This window comes from Protopterus annectens, chromosome 16.part0 (assembly GCF_019279795.1).
Source record: "Protopterus annectens isolate FY-2018-M chromosome 16.part0, PAN1.0, whole genome shotgun sequence".
NCBI classification, from domain to species: Eukaryota; Metazoa; Chordata; order Ceratodontiformes; family Protopteridae; genus Protopterus; species Protopterus annectens.
In genome coordinates, this window is record NC_056750.1 from 4,983,945 (window position 1) to 5,003,060 (window position 19,116).

General features: G+C 37.0%; 1 long non-coding RNA gene across 1 annotated transcript in view; it reads right to left on the bottom strand.

Annotated features, from left to right (window-relative positions):
* LOC122790783 overlaps window positions 1-19,116 on the bottom strand; it is a 46,697-nt gene that overhangs the window by 5,619 nt on the left and 21,962 nt on the right. Inside the window, exon 2 of the long non-coding RNA XR_006363035.1 lies at window positions 7,588-7,708. This is a non-coding gene — a long non-coding RNA (uncharacterized LOC122790783). The remainder of the gene's footprint in view (window positions 1-7,587; window positions 7,709-19,116) is intronic.

A 19,116-nucleotide genomic window follows, 5' to 3' on the forward strand; every position in this document is an offset into this window, starting at 1 on the left:
ACACGCTCGCGCACACACACACACACACACACACACACACACACACACACACACACACACACACTAAGGCCAATTTAGAGAGTCCAATCCACCTACAGCATGTTTTTGGGATGTGGGAGGAAACCGGAGCACCCGGAGGAAACCCACGCAACCACAGGGAGAATATGCAGACTCCGCATAGAAGGCACTCCAGCTGAGGATCGAACCGGAGAACCTCTTGCTGTGAGATAGCAACGCTTACCACTGTACCACCGCGGCCACCCTACAACAACATTTACATGATCTAAGGTACCATAACACCAACAATGCACTTGCGAGGCACCAAGAAGAAGAGAGAGGCCACAGCAACTTTCATTTTCATATTCTGATCACGATAAAGAAAGGGGATTTACAAGGCCAGATCAATGACATTCTGGAAAAACATGAACTTGAATGGCAGTTTGTGCAAATAAACCCCCAGGATTGAATATGCATATCTCAATCAACAGCTTCTTAAATCTGAGAAGGTTACTACACCATGCATACTACTAAAGCACTAAGAGCAAACCTCATTTGTTTTAATTAATTTTAATATCTGACAAAGTTGCATAAAATATCCCGACTTTAGGGATTTACACCATTAGTAGGTCTGATGAAGCCTATGGGCGAAAGCGCAAGGACAGCTGCTTTATGACTCTTTTACTGTGAGGATATATATTGCTTAGGAGATCAAGGATGTTCAACACAGATTTCACTTAACCAATTCAGGTTTAATGGAATAATCAAGTTGTTATATACAGAGTTTTCTTAACTGATTTTCTCTTAAGAATTTCACTTGCAACTTAACTTTTAGACCATTTTCTGACAGCGCTGAAAACGTAATCTCGAAATCTGGTACACCTTACAGAAAGGATAAAAGGTTGGTCAATTTTGTATATATTTCTCTTTTTGGTTGTGTTAAGTAACATATAAGAACCAGAACCCTATTTTAGACAGTATCACCCAATCTTACACACACACAATGAGCAATAAAGGATCATTTTATTCTAACTTGTTTAAAAGATATGTATTAGGCACAGGGTTAGTGTGAAAAATCCCCACACACCCATTTTATTCCCTAATGAAATAAAAGTTTTCCACCTTCGATAAGGGAACATCTCAGTCCCCATTCCCATGGACAGCCTTGTTTCAACCTTCCCCATCTTTTTGCACTAAGTGGTAAAGCAAATGCCCATGAACGTACAACATGATTGGCATATTATAACCCATTCTACTTTAAGACAAAAAATACTAGAATTAAATAGATTAATAATAAAAAGAACAGCTTATTTTAAAAGGCTCACACTGCGAATAATCAAATACTCAATGTATATTTTAACTGTCCCAGCCAGTCTCCCATTTAAATTTCCCGCCAGATTTAAAAAAAACAAACAAAAAAAAAAAAAAAACATAATTTTACTTATTTTTCTTTTTTTACATAAGTGACCTGGAAGATATTAGATAATGACTTGATTCTTTCCCTGCATTGTAAATTCATTTTATTCTAATTTTGATAAATACAAGCTGGCTAAAATAAATAGGCTCGCCCAGCTCGATTTGCATTCATACATGCATTCATTTACTATGGAAAAACATTGCATTGGCTCCTGGTGGCTGCATTGCCTTTATATATTTTATTTAGTTTATTTTTCTATTTTATTTTAGTTACTATGGGAAAAGTTGGGTACAGTAAAACTAAAGCGGATTGTTACGGCCACTTCATTGAACGTTCAATACTATGGAGCAAACTGCAGTGGACCATTTTGTTTCAGAGGAGTTTTTCTGTTATTTTGGAGGGTTGTGTGTTCTTGAGCCACATTTTTCAATAGCCCATTAACTGTGTTTGATGGTTTGTTTTATTGATGTCCAGCGGCTTCACCTCATGTTAGGCAATTTTGATTTATTTAATTTGATTTACTCATTGGTACAAATTATGTTACTAGCGTATACATCTACCATGCGCCCCCCCCCCCCAGTTTAACCATTTGCCAGAATACTTGACTACCCCACCAATCCAGTCGCACTTTTTCTTCAATCCCAGTCACTTACTTAGAATACTTATAGAACCTCCCCTAAACAGTAACTCAGCCTGCGACGATAAGTAGTTTACCCGCCTACAAATCCCCAGCCATTTCCTAGTTATAACAATTATTGCAAGTATTCAAAATCTAATAGTTTTACCCACCACAGTTTTAGTATCATTTACTACAAAATGGCAACTTATCGACTGAACCCCCCCCCCTTTATTCAACTTAAGTTTATTATTAATGTGGAAAATTTCAGTGATTCTTATCCTAATCATTTTGCCCACCCTTAGGAGTGTTCATTAGCTACGGAGCACATATTATTGCAAGCTGGCAGCTAAAATAGTTATTTTTTAATTAGTTATGTTCTGGGGTGACTGTTAAATAAGCCACAGTGGTTTCAGTAACCCACTAACTATGATTATATGCGTTTTCATTTTACTTCTGGGTCTTCGGCTCATTACAGGTATAATAGGTTAATTTTTTTTTTTAATATTCGTTACAGAGTGATATATTTTTAATAAATATATCCAAAACGGGCCACTCCCATTAGACCATTTACCAGGATACTACACTACCCCACCAATCCCGACTCGCTTTTCTTCCCAGTACCCAATCCAAAAGTTCACAGATCCACATCTAAGTAGTAACTCCGCCAGTGACGAAAACCACATTACCTGCATAAAAATCTCCAGTCATAATGTACACATTACTTCCTGCCAATTTTAGTGTAATACTATTATATTTGCTTTTTTATATATAATTCAGAGACTTAAATCATTAGAAAGATTAGAAGTCATAGGCCAACATCTTGCATCATCTTTATTATTTGGTGTTTTAAATATATCTAGACATCGGATAAATTATTAATTTCCCCCTGGACCCATGATCCTTAAAGGGTGACCCAGCGACACACAACTACATGGGATTTTAAATGTATTTAATGTATTATCATTATTTTCCAGTTTTATTCACTTTTACATGAACAGTCCTCGATTTGTAGACGAAGGAGAGACTTTTTAACCTCCTTACTTTAACCCATTAAAGAAACAAAGGGTTCTTTTTCTTAAAGAAACGTGCCATTTTCTGAGTGGGCAGCCCCCAGAGTCTGAGATTTTCCACTATAAGTGCATTTGGCATAAAAGGACAACATAGTAAATTCTTTAGTGGCCAGCTTTGCTCTTCAGATATCCCGAAGACCTATTTCATGACTACACATTTTGGGCAGCCATTATTTACTGGCAGACCAGCTTTATGGGGCATCTGTATCAAACAAGCAATAACTAAGACCCATGCTTAGAGGCAGAGTAACACGTTCCCTGCTTCCCCATTGCTGACCGCAGACAAATTAGGAAAAGAAAAAAGTGTGATTAAGGAGGATTTTTAGTTTCTTGGTTTTGATACATGTACTAAGACTTATATACAGGGGAATTGCCGAGCCACCTTGTAATTTTATAGCCATAGTTAGATAAAGATTTTCTATGTAACACACAAATTTAAATTTAATAATTGAAATAACTGTATCTTACTATTACAACGATAAGTGTACACCACCCCCACCTCCGATTGGCTAAAACCCTCAACCACCACCAATCACAAACTGTTAAAGACACAACCAATCCATGACCAGGCCCATTTGACCAATGAAAATATTGTTCTGTATAACTGTATGTTCAAGAGTTTTTGGATTTTTTTTGCATAAATACAAGATAGATTGAACCGTAATGCCAATGGCCTTAAAAGAAAATACAGACGAGTTACAGGTCTTTCTAAACTTTCACTCCATTGATGTAATGCTCATATATGAAACTCATCTACGTCCTGGCATAGAAATTAAATTTAGAAATTATCATAAAATAAAACAGCAAATAACCCACAGGATAAATGCTTTGTTGCAAAGAAAGTAGATAAAAATAAATGCTGTGCAGGTATTCACAACAAAGCAGCCAGGCAACTCCTAAAAATTCTTGTGCATGAAAGTCTTTTATTGAACAACCATAAAACAGTAAGCGCTTTCGCTAACAAGCTTCTTCAGACCATATAACACAAAATAAAATGATAAACCATTTATAAAAATTTCAAAAAAACATTAACCAATCACATGGACACACCACTTAAATGATCCATCTCCTTAAAGAAGAAACAGTATATCAACTACATCTAGGTAAAACGTTCATATTGCATTTCTAAAAAATGTATAAATACACATACAAACATACAATTATGTATATAAAAATAAATATATATAAAAATATATATATGAAAAATGAAAAATAAAAACCACAAGTAAAGACAATTATTCATTTCTGAATCCTCCATTTTCTAAGTAGGGGGTTTATAGAAGCCCTTTCATTCAACCCCCTATCTCCTCTAAGGGTGATAATCCACTTAGTTTCCCTGTACTCGGTGTGATTCCGAATATCACCTTCCCTAATACTCGGGACAATGACCTCAAGGACCCTGAAATTGAAACCATATCTATAAACCCCCTACTTAGAAAACGGAGGATTCTGAAATGAATCAGTCTTTACTTGTGTTTTTTATTTTTTATTTATTTTTCATTTATATATATATATATATATATATATATATATATATATATATATATATATATATTTTTTTTTTTATGCATAATTGTATGTTTGTATGTATATGTATATTTATACATTTTTTAGAAATGCAATATGAATGTTTTATCTAGATGTGGTTGACATACTGTTTCTTCTTTAAGGAGATGGATGATTTAAGTGGTGTGTCCATGTGATTTTTTAATTATTTTTGAAATTTTTATAAATGGTTTATCATTTTATTTTGTGTTATATGGTCTGAAGAAGCTTGTTAGCGAAAGTGCTTACAGTTTTATGGTTGTTCAATAAAAGACTTTTATGCACAAGAATTTTGAGGAGTTGCCTGGCTGCTTCGTTGTGAATACTTGCACAGCATTTAGAAATTATCATGTTTGCCAACAAGATCGCAAAACTGGCAGAGAAGGCAGCACTGCTATCCTTGCAAAGATGAACTTGGACCAATCAGAACTCCCTAACATCACTCTTGACCATTTAGAAGCCAACACTGTCAACATTAATACTGCAGAGGGCCCCCTCAGATTGGTTGCTGCCTACAATCCACCCTTAAAGCAGTTGCTACACAAAGACTTGGACTTAATTTTCCAATCTAATTTACCAACGGTTCTGGCCGGGGATCTTAATGCTAAACACCACACTTTGAACAGCAATACCACAAACTCCAAAGGAAAACCTCTAGTCAACTTCTTAGACACCAAACAAGTAGTGGTACTCGGCCATAATGAACCAGCTCACCATCACCTGCATGGTCACCGTCCAGATATTCTGGACATTGCCTTACTAAAAAATGTGGTTCATATTCCTACTATTTATACTGTCAGTGAGTTAAGCACTGATCACAATCCAGTAATACTTTCCTTAGATTGTCTCAGGCAAGCAATCAAACCATAACAGGAAAAATCTGTTGGGCAGCTTTCACGGACATTTTGCAGTCCAGTCTACCTCACGTTCCTACCATTCTTACTTCGACCCACTTGGATGAAGCTGCAAGCTCCCTCACTAGCTGTATCCAAAGAGCAATCTCCACTGCAACCAGGAAGCTTCCTTATTATGGGAAGAAAAATTCTCTTCAGATACCAACCTGGCTGAAGGAAAAGATCAGAGAAAAGAATAGAGCTTGCAGAAAATGGAAAAAATTCCACTATCCGGAGGATCATTCCAAAAATAATTTAGCAGCAGAAATCCGAAAAGCACTAGCAGCTATTAAAAATCATAGATGGGCCCTAACCATCTCAGAAATGGAAAACCATGCAAACGTTAAATGGAAAGTTTCAAAAGCGCCAAGACAAAAACCAGTCCTGATGCCTGCTATACATGGGCTAAATGAGCTAGTCTTCACCTGTCAGGACAAGGCTGAGCTCTCCAAATTTTCATGAGGCAGATTTGGTACACATTGAAGAATTCCACAAATCCATGAAAAAATATTTACGCAAGCAACACAACGAAAGAATAGAATATGCCATACCAAGCGAAATTAGGACAATATTACAAAAAGCTAACGTCAAGAAGGCAGCTGGACCAGACAACATTCCTAGCAAAGCCTTGAGATATCTACCCAACAAGGCTGTAGCCACAATTACTAACATTGTCAATGCTGCAATGAGACTAGGATATTTCCCCAAGTGCTGGAAAAAGGCAGATGTGGTAGTACCCCCAAAACTTGGCAAGGATCAAGCTTTCCCACAGAATTCTAGACCCATCAGTCTTCTAAGCACCCTGGGGAAAGCGATAGAAAACAATTATCCTACAACGCCTGCAGAAATATGCTTCACTAAAGGAAGTGATCAACAATGAACAGCATGGCTTCAGAGAGAATTACTCCATAAAACTCAGTTATTGCAAGTTTTTGAATACATCACTGAAGGATATACCTCTAAAAGGGCAACAGGAGCTATTTTTCTAGATGTCTCCAAAGCTTTTGACAAGGTGTGGCATGAGGGCCTCATATACAAATTTATCACAAAAGGCTTCCCCCTCTTACTTGATCCAACCTGTTTCTTCTTATCTTCAAGGTAGAACCTTTAGAGTATAAATGAATGGAGCCCACTCAGAGGAAAAGGACATCACAGCCGGAGTCCCTCAAGGTTCCACTCTATCACCACTGTTGTTTAACATCTACATTAGTGACATTCCAAATGCAGGCAGAACCTTGCTGGCACAGTATGCAGATGATACTGCAATACTATATAAATCCACTCAACCCTGGTTAATCTCCAAAAGACTCCAAGAGGCTGCTGACGCTCTAGAAACTTGGTTCCGTACCTGGTGTATAGAGATTAACCCAGAAAAGAGCACTGCTATATGGATGAGTAGACACTTCGTATATCCAGACAAAATGATTACAATGTTCAACAAAGCCATCCCTTGGAAAGAATCTGTAAAGTACCTCAGAGTTACAATGGACAAGCGAGCTTCCTGGAAATCACACATAGAAACTAATGTGGCAAAAGCATGGAAAACCTATAACCAACTTTACCCACTAATGAACAGGGAAAGTGCCCTGAGCATCAAAAACAAATTGCTTCTCTACAGGACCACAACCAGAACTCAGATGCTCTACGCATCACCAGTATGGGGATATGCATCCTTCAGCCATATCGAAACTCTCCAGAGACTACAAGATAAGATCCTTAGACTCATCTTAGATGCTCCATGGTATGTAACCAGTGAACAGCTGCACAGAGATGCTCACTTACCAACCACGAAACAACTTATCCAAGATTCAGTGGATAAGTTCATCTGGAAAACCACCCACAGGATTATATCAAATCAATGATGAATTACAATGAATCACACTACAGAAAACATAAAAGACCCAGAGCAGAGAATTAAGATGGCTGCCGTCCTAGAAGCAGTGTTACTCTATAGCTCTGCTACTCCCAATAAATCAACATCCTTATCCTATGGGAGAGAAGTAAATTCTGCGATCAACAACCTTTTCTCGGTACTGAGGAACTTACCTGGTGTTAATATCTGACTCCGGTTCTGGAAACTGAAGTTAATATTTTGATCTTTTTTTTTTTTCTTAACTTGCTGCTGCCTTCTGTCCATGTGGTCTGGGGCTCTTGGGTCTACACTTATCTAAAAATAAGAGAGACAAAAGGGAGAAAAAAAATCTAGATATGTCACAGGAATCTGAATCTATGGAAGCTCAAAGCACTAATTCTCTGCAATATCACCTCCAGAGAAAGAGGTAATCCCTAAAACGGCTAGGACTGCCAAGCAACAGGAATCTACAAAACCACCTGCTAAAGTGAATTCTGACCCTCCCAGCATGGAGGATTTAAAACTGGCTTTGCAGCCTATCCAAACAGCAATACAAAGCTTCTCCCAGCAACTAAAAACTTTTAGTGACTCTATAGACAGAATACTCACAAGAATTGACAAAACAGAAGCAAAGGTGTTTGACAACGAAGTCAAAATTGAACAACTACAAAAAGAACAAAAAAGTAATGCTACAACTATCCTGGACATGCAGCAGAAATTACTGGACTTTGAAGCTAGATCCAGGCGCAATAACATTATTCTAAGAGACATCCCGGAACACATAGACCAATCCACATTGCTTGAAACCATATCTACAATATTTGCTTTGTTTCTGGATAAATCACCTATATCTGACCAGATAATAATTGAGCGTGCACATAGAGCCCTAAGACCACCATATGACAAAACCAAGCCGAGAACTGTTTATGTGAAGCTACTCAACTTTCAGCATGTAAGCAAGCTCTTAATAGCATCCCGAAACAAAAAGTTTATTCAATGGAATGGTTCTAAAATATTTCTCTCATCTGATCTCCCTACACCGATAAAGATGGAAAGACAAAAGCTCGCTCCTTTCTGCGCTTACTTGATCAAGAAGCAAATAAGATTTCAGATGAGATATCCCAACACTCTGATTTTTTACCATCTAGGGTCCAAACTTTCCGCTCTAAACAGTAAGGAAGCAACTGCGATCTTCCTCCAAGCATTTAAAGAATGTCTGGAACCAGTTTTGCAAAAGCACTAACTTACCTAAAGCCTGGAGCGATGCCTGTTCGCTAGCATCAAATTGAAGAGTTTGCCTTGCTTCTTGTCCGTTTTCCTGCAGTGCAGAGTTGGAGTCATGTCAGGGTCTTGTTCACCCGTTCTGTGGTCCTGTTCCCTTGTGGTAACTGTTGGAATGCAGTTAGAAACTTTAACTTTCCACCACGTTGTCTGGCAGCCCGAGGACTTTTGACCCCTGCCTTTCCCATGAATCCATTGGACCCAAAGTGGTAGAATAGATCAGATTAAGCTTCGGATATTAAGGCGGTAATGTACTCTTGTTTTACCGCTCCACCTTTCTGAGAGCTCTGCTTTGCCCTGCGGCAATCTGTGTTTTTTCTTTTTTTTTTGTTTGTGTCTATCGATGCAATTTGACCTATCGGCGACTGGAAATCTGTTTCTGGTAGCTATATTATGTGCTAAGAAGGGCGCAGTTTATGCATATAACACTCTATGGGTTGCTTGTCAGCTGTTCTTTGGCACCAGGCTTTTGCCTCATTTATATCCAAGGGGATTCTTTTAAAATTACTACCAACATAAAATAGAGCCTCAAGTTCTTTATTACAAAAGCGCAGTGAACTGTGCAGCTAATAGAGGAATGTTGAAAAGATAGTATAAAACATAGTGACACCTTAAGTAATTTGACAGATCCTTTATAATTTAAATGTCAAACACTGAAACAGCAGCAAAAACAATGTACTGCAGAAAGCTTAGGAGCTCGCTCCTCAAGCCTTTCTATGCTTGGCTGTTGTCTTTTAATCAATGACCTAAAGTTCAGTTAAACAGATGCGAATCCTTTCCATAATAACTCCTACTCATGGAATTAAGCTCATTTATATGTTTGAGCACATCCTTTTCTCATACTGTCTGGGCAGACAAAATATATGTGCAATGACATGTAATAAGAATTAAAAAAAGACTATCCTATGACATTTGAAATCTTAGCTGCCGCATCTGTATTTACAAATTTGCCTCTTTTTTTACAATAATTTATTACAATATACACTAAACACACATCGCCTGGTAGGTTTGTAATTGATATTTTAATCATTTATGGGCATAAATCTGCATTCTGTTTCTGTGTAGTAGCAAGCTATTATTTCTTTTTTCCTAACATACTTGATAGGATAAAGTGGGAATCACACAGCTTGAAATAAAATATTGGATTTGATGTTTCAGGTTACATTACATTTACCACTGAGTTTCTTGACTTAAATCCACTTTTTTTTTTTTTTTTTGGTTCCTGGCCTTGTAATGTTTCATTCTGATTTATCTCTTATCCATAGGATAGCTTTTAGTAGTTAATGCTAATCTCTACCTTCATGCGCATCATATCAATCTTTGTGTCCATAGACAGAGCTAATGGGGCACAGGGTACCTTTCATACCTTAATGGTGAGGCTGCTGGCACTTCTCCAGGGATACACACAACTCGAGATTGTTGCTTAATTTTTATTCACAATGTAAACAAAATGTGGCAATACTACCGGATCTTAGAGGACAGTTTGATTAATCAGCCTACATACTTGGTATTGAGGGTGCCATGGTCTGAAAGCACAGGTCTAAAGTATAGCTTTATATGATTCTGCTGATATGGTACCCCCTCTGTTCTCAGGAAATGCTAATTGGGTCACATGAACGCCCTTTTATTATCACAGGAGTGTAGTTAAAACTAGTAGTTATATGCTGTTCCTTTTTCACTAATCTAGGACTATAGAATTTACTTGAATACTATCCCTGTCTTACAGGGTTTATCTGTTCCGTTAAGGAGGTAGCTGCTTCTCCCTACTGGGTTTTGGTGGCAGTTATATAAGAATAGGACTTTTATAAAGATGGCAACACTAATCTAAATACCATTTAATGTTTTTTAAATACCACCCTTGAATTTGGCTAACTGTCACATTCATTGTTGACTAGCCCTCTGTTTTGAACAATTATATAGCTGAGTTATGAATGTATTTTTAACCTGTTTGGGATTGATATGCATTTTAGATTCTGGTGTTATAGGAAAGTCATTCTGGGATTTAATTGTCTCTCCCTTTGGGTGAGATCACAGACCTGCTGTAAAAGACCATTTTATGTTGCGTTATTTCCTAGTATCCCAGCCCCTTCTGGGCCAATGGGGTGGTGGTTAGGCACGGGATTAAAGCAGGAAGGGATTTTTATACTTGCCCAAATTTTCTTGTTTCAATTGCTAATAATGATAGGTAGTTGTCTATTCTCCATTTTTCACATCTCTCTTACTTTACTTATGTTTGCATTCAAATGTTGGATATAGAGTCGTGGAACATCAAAGGGTTACAAGCATCCAATAAAAAAAAACTTTTTATGCATCTGAGTCTTAAATCCACATCTAATATTATCTTTGTTCAGGAAACGCACCTTCTCAACCACCAATGGGAAAAAGACAAGGGAAGACCTTGGGTTAAGAAGATCATAGCTTCCGGAGCTAAATCTAATAGCGCAGGTGTTGCTATTATAATTAAAAATAAATTTATGCATGACATAGTCAATTCTGACACAGATAATGAAGGTAGGTGGTGTTACTTTGTTACGACTTGCTCTTATCTTGATAAACCTGTTTTAATTATTAATATATACTCCCCATGTTCAGGCCAACAAAATTTTATTATGCAGATCTATAACCTACTTTCACTATTTCCTAATCACTACTACATTGTTGGGGGTGACAGGAATTCCTTACAGGATCCAAAAAATGACAGGACAAATATTAAGGCTAAATACAATTATTCCGCAACCCTGTCCTTATCTGAACTGAAAGATGACTTCAACCTGTTTGATCCTTATATCTTCCTTAATTGCACCCATAAAAATAACAAATTTAACTTTTTCTCTAACTTTGGTAAAATTTGGTCCAGGTTGGACTTCTTTCTGATTTCCTCGATATTCAATAATTTTCATATTTCTTTTGTCACTGACCCCAGAAGCCTTTCCGATCACTCTAGGATTTCTCTCTCTATTTACTGGCAGGATACAAGATCCTCAAAGAACATAGTTATTTGGTGGCGTTTAAACCCTAACTTTCTAAAGAAGGGAAGAAATTCTCTCACAAGTTGAGTCCTATCTTGATCAATTTCTTCAATCCAGTATCTCCCTCCAAACCTCTTTAGACTGTTCTTGGGCTGCAACCAAGGCTATGATCAGAGGTTTTTTTTATAAAGCCTCATATTATAAGAAACTACTCAATAAAAATGAATCAGATATAACTAATAAACTGCATAAGATAGAAACCAAAATTCAACAAAAATACTCTCGAGTCAGAGAACGAATTGATTCATTTACAAAAGGAACTTTTATCTTTGCAAGCGGAGAACCTTACTTTCCATGAGATTAAATCCTTAGCAAATTACTTGGAACTGGTTCAATTCCCCTCTAAATTTCTGGCCAGAGTGGTAAACCTGAATAGAATGTCTCCCTTTATATCGGAAATGTCCTATATGGGGAAGGGTTATCAGAATACGACAGATATTATTAGACTATTTGAGTACTTATATACTCAGCTGTACAGTCTTCCTGAAAGTTCTTCTAATAAAGCAGAGTTGCAAGGTTTTTGTAACAATTTATCCTTTCCTAAACGGACTAAGACTCAAAAAAAAGTTGTGGATCGAGAAATCTCACAGCAAGAAATTATAGTGGCAATTAATAATCTGAAACCTAATAAATCTCCCTGGCCAGATGGATTCACGGCCGAATTTTATAAATCATTTACTTCCAAAATTTCTAAAGCTTTGCTTCTTTTGTTTAATAATATTACCACCTTTGGATTTAAGGACATACACCTTAACGCTTCTATAAGTATCTTTATCCCAAAACATAACTTGGACTCCAAAACCCCTGGGAATATAGGCCCATTTCTATTGTCAATATTGATATGAAGATCTTGGCCACAATTCTAGCTAATAGACTTAAGGTAGTTATCTCTACTATTGTTTCTCCTGAATAATCTGGTTTCATTATGTGTAGAAAAACAATTGAACACACTCTTTCTTTAGAAGCTATGATTTCTCTCTCTTCTCTGAATAAAAGCCCCCTATATGCTCTAGCTATTGATGCATCCAAGGCCTTTGATCGTATCAGTACAGAATTTTTATCTGATAGTCTCCCTTACTTTAACATACCAAACTCATTTATTAACAGGATCAAAACCCTATATTCTAGTGCATACACTATATTACAAATAAATAACCAGGTATATAATAGAATTAAAATCCTCAATGGTGCTATACAAGGCTGCCCCCTCTCCCCATTATTATTCAACCTTTACATTGAACCATTATTCCTACTAATCAAGTAGAGAACATTCCATCACACCCCTATTATCTTTAACACTAAACTTCATTTCTCTGCATACGCAGACAATTTAAACATTTACTTTATGCTCCCCAGGTCCGACCCGATAAAAATCCTATCCTTCATGAACACCTTTTCTAACCTGGCAAATTACAAACTCAACAGAGATAAATCATTAATTTTTCCGATAAATATGTATTCTCCATCCCCTAACATATTCTCCAATACAGGTATAAACATTAAACAACAACTTCACTATCTAGGTATATACTTTTCCCAGGGGAATTCTGCTCAGTACCAGGATAATATGGCTAAACGCTGGACGAGTGTACAAAATGACCTAAACAGATGAGCCAAACAAACTTCCTTTCCTGGCCAGAACGGCAATCATTAAAATGAATATACTTCCTAGATTTCTGTACATCTTTAATGCAATGAGTATACTACACAACAAATTCTTTAAAAATATTATCTCACTCCTTTCAAAATTTATTTGGGCTCCCAAATCTGTCAGGATTAGTTATTCAAAACTCACTTTCCCTAAGGAACAAGGAGGTCTGGGATTACCTGACTTTAAAACATACTATGAGATAATCAGTGGAAGTAGAAAATTAAATATTGCCTCCTACAATAAAGATCACTCTCCCTGGACCCCTGCTTAGGTCATACTTTACAATAACTATGTCAAATCTTTAAACATAAACCCCGCTGTGCTCCCTTTCTTGAACAAAGAAAATTTAGGCAATCTTAAATTACTTAAAGGTATTAAATTTAATATAAAGTCACTACAAAACCTCTTTAGCTCCTTGAATCTGATCCATTCCTTTAATACTCTACAACCACTGCATCTCAACCCTAATCTAAAGCTGAATGGTCATATGTTAAACCTAGAACAATACCTCCTTCTCAAGAATACAACTATTTAGGACCTCATCCCTTTCAAACAACAGTCCCTCTTGGATCCAAGAACTAATATGAACTTACCTAAAAATATACAATTATATTAAGACAAATCAGAGAATTAATACATATTTACTTGGAACACCCCTTGGTATCTGATATCTCAGCCTGTAAAGCATTGTGGAACCTATTTCTTCTTAAAAAAAAATGATCTCAAATACCTACAAAGCTATCATGGCCTCCAAAACGCATAACGAGCTCATCTTCCCCAATTCTTGGCTAAAACTTAATCCTTCTATTACCCATAATCAGATCTCAAAGGCCATAAGAATCAGTGCCAAACACATACCCCTAAAGAAGCTTAAATACACACAGCTCATGATAATGAACAATGCGTACCTTACTCCTGACATACTGAACAAAATATATCCCAACTGTCCCCCTCACTGTCAGTTTTGCCCTAACCAAACTGATGATCTATTACATGTTTTCTGGAGCTGTAAATGCTCATATAAACTATGGTGTGCCTTGAGAGTTTTACTGGAAAAAAATTGGATATGAAAAATCAACTCTATCTTGGGAATTTACTATTCTTCATATTCCACCTCAAGGTTTACCGGAGGGGAGATATAGAATTTTGATTTCTCTATTTATGTTAGTTAAATATTATATCTCTCTGAACTGGAAAAATAGGCACATATTATCGTGGGAAGGGTTTAAGACTCTAGCTATTAAACACCTCAAAGCACATAGATACTTATTTCACAACATTAATCAGAAACCATTTCTCAAAGAATTTTGGAGAATGCTTTTCGATCATATATTGAAATGAATACATGTTCTTTGTAATACCCTTTGCCGATTATTTCCTCTTTTGTTTCGCTTACATCTATTTTTTGGGCAATGTACATAGTTTCTTGTGTATCTTGTTACTGTATGTTGGTGGTTGTTTATCTTGTTGTTATTATGTGATAAAACAATAAAGAGAATTAAAAAAAAAAAAAAAAAAAAAAAAAAAAAAGACCCAGAGCAAGTCTGAACAGTTAACGGTCTGCTAAAATAACCACCTAACGTGCAGTTTTGATCAGCTTTAGACTACATAATAATTGCCAAAACAAATCCAATAAGTTTAAATCCACAGACATGAAGGAGAGAGAGGCTATGCCTCGGGCCTCTACTGGAGCAAAAGATTCAAGCAAATGATTATTGCGCTCACCTACCAACTGAATAAAAAGAAGAAACAAATTTGAACCGATAGATTCTGTTTCACAATGCTTTACAAATATTAAATCTTGGTATCGGACTAATTTTTAATTGATGCTTGTGCCGTGCCATGCTACTATTTATCCAAACACTGGATAAAACAAATTGCTTTTTAACTGTCCAGGTTATGAAAACCAGATACACCAGTAACAGTAAGGTCACTAAAAGAATCCGACAGCCAATGGATTACATTTGTATAACTCAGTGCTATGCCATTCTGTACTTTGTGTCACTGCTGTGAAATTTTTATGACACTCGCTTCACAAGAAAAAGAAATAGTCACAGTGCTCTTTCATTCTCTAAGCAACAGATCAAAACTTCAATACACACATTCCACCTACCTTTTATGTTTAACATGATACATGTTCAGATTACCATTTATGTTCAATATAGTTAATTAAAATTTTACACACTCTAATTCAAGCATAAACAGTAAATAAAATGTCATATGACAAAGAGAAGACTGAAAAAAAACATAGATTTTACTTCCTCAGAGGATACAGCATCACTATATCAAAGGTTAATTTCTGTAGCTTCCTTTTTATATGCATATCTAGATTTCTTGTTTATCTTCAGAATAGTGATTTTTACTACCTACATATTTTCAGACCTGTTAAGTTTAAATGCAATTTGTAGGACTTTATTACCATTTTATTAAAATAACATAGAAGCCCAAAGCACCCCAAATCATTGCACTAACAGCAATAATATATGGTCAGAATGTGGGCTGTGATGTAATATATTCACTCTTCTGTGTCTTGTCAAGCAAGCTTTGTTCACCTGATCAAACTCCACTGTGTCAAAGCATTCCTAAGCAACCAGTCAGAGCTCTGAAACTCATAGGCTCTTAGTTGAGTACTAGGGCCTTGTGGGCCATTTTAAACCTAGCCAGCCAATTTCCCTTTCACAGATGAGAATCAAACCCTGTACCTTCCGTGAGGTAAAGATCTTACTGATTAAGCCAGCCCCCTTGATATGAATCTCAGAACTCTGAAAAATAAGTCTTTCAAAATAACAGCAAACAGTGAAACTCAATGTTGCACATTAAAATTATTTTACCTTACAATGAAAAATAATCTATGAACTCCCCCCCCTCCCCAAGGTGTTCAATACTGAGTTGTGTCCACACACCCAGCCTCAAGATGCATACACACAAAGGCACAGACACACAAAGTCTATCATATGCAAGATAACCGCTTCCAGGAAATGGGCAATTGGCCATAGAGAACGCCAGACCGACACAATAAGCCACATGGTGAGATTGCTTAAAAAGGCATACATACTAACAGCAACAAATGCCTGTGTCCAAAAATTTTCAAAACAGCTGTTTTTTACACCAATAGTACAAGCTCAATGACAGTATCAACTGACCCACCAGAAGGGTACACTTGAAGATTTAACACATTCCTAAGAAGAGCAGCAGCTATTATACATGTGGAGTAGCATATTGCAATTAAAATGCTTTTCAAAGTAAACTGTCACTTCGATTCACAGAAGTGTGAACGGAGCGAACTTGCATTTCTTCAGACTCAATGTGCATACAATACATAGACTACATTTAACATGACGGTAATACACAAAATTCTATAGACACAGATGACAAACAATAATAATAAATACTTGCATTATTGCACTGACTTAACCTAGTACTGAGTGACAGTCTGTTATTAGCTTATTTGCACTGAAAAAATTGCACTCAAGAGATTGATTTAAGGCCTACATTTATATTGCACAGTAAGACAGTTCAGTACATACATACTGCACTATAGAGACTTTTCAATATTGTTAGATTACTGCCTTAATGTCCAGTGTGAAGGATACTGTTCTTAGAGTTCAGTAACTTGATGGCTAGTGGAAACAAACTGTTTCTGAATCTCGTGGCTTTGCATCATATGCATCGAAAGCACCTTCCTGATAAATGTGAGAACAGCTTGTAAACAGAATGAGTGCTACCCCTGGTTGTTTTCCGTGCCCTGCTGTGACATCTGGACATGTGCAGGTTTTGTGTGGATGGGAGGGAGCTCCTGATAATCCTCTCAGCCACTTTCACTACTCTCGGGAGGGAATGGTGCTCAGAAGTAGAGCAGCTTCCATACCATACTGTTAAGCTGTTTATCAGTATACTTTGATGGTGCCCCTGTAGAAGGTCCTGAGAGCCACTGATGGTAGGTTTGCTCTCCTCAACATTCGCAAGAAGTGAAGTCATTGGTGCGCCTTCTTAATGATGGCATTTGTGTTGGCTGACCACGTCAAGTCTTCTGCAATGTGCACCCCCAGAAAGTTTGTGCTTTTTACTCTCTCAACGGTTTCTTCATTGATTATGAGTGGACAGTGCTCTCTATTGCTCTTCTTGTAGTCCACAATTATTTATTTGGTCTTGTTGACAGTGTAAGATTATTGATATAACACCAACTTATGAACTGATTCATCTCCTCTCTGTAGGCTGTCGTCTCATCATCATCATCCCTGAGGAGGCCCTCAACTATCATAACATCAGCAAATCTGATGATATGATTTGAACTGTGCTTGGCAGTACAGTTGTGGGTTAGTATGGTGAAAAGCAGGTTTCCTTGGTGGTATTACAATTCATTGCCAGGTCTGCACTGCATAGCTCACAGCTATTTCAGCAGTGGAAGTGCTTTGACCAAGTCTCTCACTATATTCCACTACTTAAACCAGCAGTCTCTAAGCTGGCAATGATAACACCAACAGATCATCCGTCTCTCATCTCTAGTAGTATTCCCTTTACACTCTCTGTCCTTCTATTTCCTACTACAATTAACAACACATCAAACAACCTATATATCTTACAAACCTACTTCAACAACAACCACACTTATACAATCTCTCTCCAATTTTTCTGAAGTAGCCTCTAGTCTAGCCTTTGTATTGTGGTCCTATACATCCCTCCCAGGCAATAACATTCCTATCCTAGAAGATATCCTTGTCTGCATAACGAATATTAAAAATGAAACAATAATCAGAGGGGACATTAACATTAACTGGCTTGATAGCTCTCATCAGTATCCTTCCACCAACATTAACCTATATAACTATACCCAGCTAATCATCAATATTACTAGACCCAGCAATAATAATGACAAAGGCCCAATTCTGGAATGGATCCTGGTTTCTGACCCTAACAAAATCTCCTCCTCAGGCACATTACCAGATAGCATTAGTGACCACTTACCAGCCTTTATAGTACATACAACTACCAAATCACTAAGCAAGCACCAATTTAAGCAAACCAGAAATATATCTCATTTCTGCCCTACCACCTTTAATGAAATCTTACAAAGTATCAACTGAGCAGCATTAAAATCTCCCCCACCTCAACAATGCTGTTGAATTCTTCAATTCAACATTCCTTAGGATCTTAAACAGTTTAGCCCCACTCCATCAAAAGAGAGTAAATACTAATCAAGCCAGCTGGCTTACCAAACCCACAAAGCAAATCATAACCACCAGGGACAAAGCATGGCAAAAAAACAAAAATCTTTCTGACCTCATACAATATAAAATGGCTATGTAATCAAGTAAAATGCCTAGTCATTAAAAATAAAAAAGGAACACTAACCAAATCTTCAAAACCAACAAACAAAACCCCCCAAAAATTTGGAGTACAATAAATTCCTTACTTTACCCAGGCTCAAATAATAATCCTGGTCACAAACACCCACTGAGATAGCCTCACTCTAACTCATATTTTGATACCATAGCTAAACTCACCACCACTTTCCCACAAATGAACCTCAACCCAGCAGAACCATCTTCACCATAACTCCTCGACTTCCTCTCTACTTATTCTCTCTCACCTACATCAACCTCCAGAATAAAAACCTCCTTCATAAACTCAAACCTTGTACTAACGCACTTGACAACTTACCTACAGAATTCCTACAACCGTTAGCAAGCTCCATTGACTATCCCATCAGCATACGCCTTAATAAATCAATTCAGGAATCCAGTGTACCACATACCTGGAAA